At 40.7% G+C, this 2351-nt stretch overlaps 1 protein-coding gene across 1 annotated transcript in view; it reads right to left on the bottom strand.

The window, feature by feature from the left end:
* The window catches only part of LOC103809061 (cytoplasmic protein NCK2-like), a gene marked incomplete at its 3' end in the record, with an annotated part of 21658 nt that extends 19755 nt beyond the window's left edge, over positions 1 to 1903 (bottom strand). The window contains exon 1 of the mRNA XM_009081877.1: positions 1846 to 1903. The remainder of the gene's footprint in view (positions 1 to 1845) is intronic.
* Between the last annotated feature and the right edge of the window lie 448 nt (positions 1904 to 2351).

Below are 2351 nucleotides of genomic sequence, written 5' to 3'. Positions count from 1 at the left end.
AAACCAGATCCTCCAGTGCCACATCCAGATGCCTCTTCAACACCTCCAGGGATGGTGACTCCACCACCTCCCTGGGCAATATCCCAGTGCCTCAACACCCTCACAGGGAAAACATTTCTCCTCACATCCAATCTGACTCTGCCCTGGCTCAGCTCAAGGCCATTCCCTCTAGTCCTCTCCCTGCAGCCATGGCAGGACACACAGCCCCCACCTCTCTCCAACCCTGGCAGGGAGTTGCAGAGAGCCAGGAGGTCACCCCTGAGCCTCTTCTCCAGGCTAAACAAACCCAACTCCCTCAGCCCTTCCTCATCCCACAGGTTTTCCAGCCCTTTGCTGCCCTCGTTGCCCTTGGCTGGACTCGCTCCAGTGCCTCAATGGCCTTTGGGCAGTGAGTGCCCAAAGCTGAGCACAGCACTGAGCTGGGACCTCCCCAGTGCCCAGTGCAGGCAGATGAGCACTGCCCTAGTCCTGCTGGTCACACTATTCTTGATCCAGACCAAGATGCCATTGGCCTTCTTGGCCACCTCTGCACACTGTTGGCTCACATTGAGCTGCTGCCACAGGCACTCCCAAGTCCCTTTCTTAGAAAGGTCATAGGCATAATTTTTTTACTACCTCTAAGGAAATATATCAGACAATTTAAAAATTAAGTGCAAAAGCCCATTATCTCAGAGTATCTTTGTAATATTTCAGATTTTCCTTTTCAGTTTGAAGCAAACTGAATCATTTGCAAAAACATATGGAGATGTTATACTTAAGGCTGGATTGCATTTTTAATTCTCATTCACCTGCACTTTATTGAACAAATTAAGTCTAATTTCAACATCTCATAACACTTCATTGAACAAGTATTTAACAGAACTCACAACAACTATCAAAGCACACAAGGACTTCATACACTGCTTTCCATTTGAAGGCTCCAAATTGTCAATAATTAGCCTTCATAACTTCCCTCTGAAGAAGGTAACATTACTTTTATTTTATAAACAGAAAATTTGAGTAAGAAATAATAAATCCACCTGGCAAAGGAACGAATTAAGTTAAGATTCCGCTAGTTTTCTGCTCCATTATGCAGCCAGTACAATGCTGAACATTCATTCAGTGTTCTCCTGGTTTGCTTTCACTTTTTGGTACAGTTGTAATGAAGCTTCGTTTTATTAAAGGTTTCTGTTTATAAATCTCTACTAAGCTAAAGGGATCAACTACAAGTTCCCAGAAACAGACAACAGGGTACACAAGTGAACAGAAACAAGATAGCCAGACTCTACCATAAGATGGATCCTATGGAAAACATCACCTTCATTAAGGTCACACTTCAGGTCTTCTGAGCCAGCCCAGGAAGATACTCTATATATTTAAAGCAATTCTGATCTGCTCCCACAGAAATCCCAAAAAGACTTTATTTCCTCTCAATACTCTCAAAGCTATTATTTAGTTTTTACAATTCAAAGGATAAAATTAAACCTGCTCTACCACAGGCCATGGATGGCTGTTACTCCTCCATACTTCCCACACTACCATTTGTGCCTTCAGGCAAAAACATCCCAGGTCAAAGCAGTAGGAGGAGGAGATAGAAGACAGTGGTAGCAATATCTAGTGCCTAATTAATAGTCTGATCCTGTAATTTCCTTCTTATCTTTTTTATAAAAGGAAGAGCTAGAACTGATTTCTCTCAGATCCCTGACAGAAAAAAAAAAAAAGACTTGCTACTTAATCATTCATCCAGCAGTTATAAACAAACAAAGTCACAACTACACTGCTACATAAAAGCCAAAAACAAGCAATACATCCAGGTCATTCCTTATCTTTAGTTATGAAAATAACCACTGAACTTGAACTACTCACCTTTGGCACACTGTTAAAATGATCCAGGCAGTGAAAGGCAGGACTCTCCAACAAAGTTATAAACACCACCGTCTGAAACAACAAACAGTATATATTTTAGCCCTAGCACTAAACTTAGAAGACATTCTACTAGGAAATTTAGTTTTCATGCTATCAAAACCTACTAAGAGATGCTGAAGAGCAGGCAGAATGGCTTGAACTTGATCCACTTGTTTAGCATAAAACAGATTCCATCATCACAATTAACATCTCTCAATGAATACAAAGTCATTTTAACCACAAACAATCCAAACCATCTATGAACTCAGCCATCATGATGCACAGAAAAAACAGGCAAGAAATGGAATTAAGAATTTAGGCTCCATTTTAGAAGGATTACATTTTACAAAACACCGTTTTTTACTGTTTCCTTAATTTTCACATTAGTCAGTTTAACCTGCCTGTAATTCCTAAGAAAAAAGGAAATACCATTACATGTCGAGATGAGATACATCACAGAATCAGTG

The sequence above is a fragment of the Acanthisitta chloris genome, unplaced genomic scaffold (assembly GCF_000695815.1).
Source record: "Acanthisitta chloris isolate BGI_N310 unplaced genomic scaffold, ASM69581v1 scaffold19690, whole genome shotgun sequence".
Lineage (NCBI taxonomy): Eukaryota > Metazoa > Chordata > Aves > Passeriformes > Acanthisittidae > Acanthisitta > Acanthisitta chloris.
The sequence above is the reverse complement of the archived record's forward strand: the minus strand, read 5'-3'. Positions and strand labels throughout refer to the sequence as shown.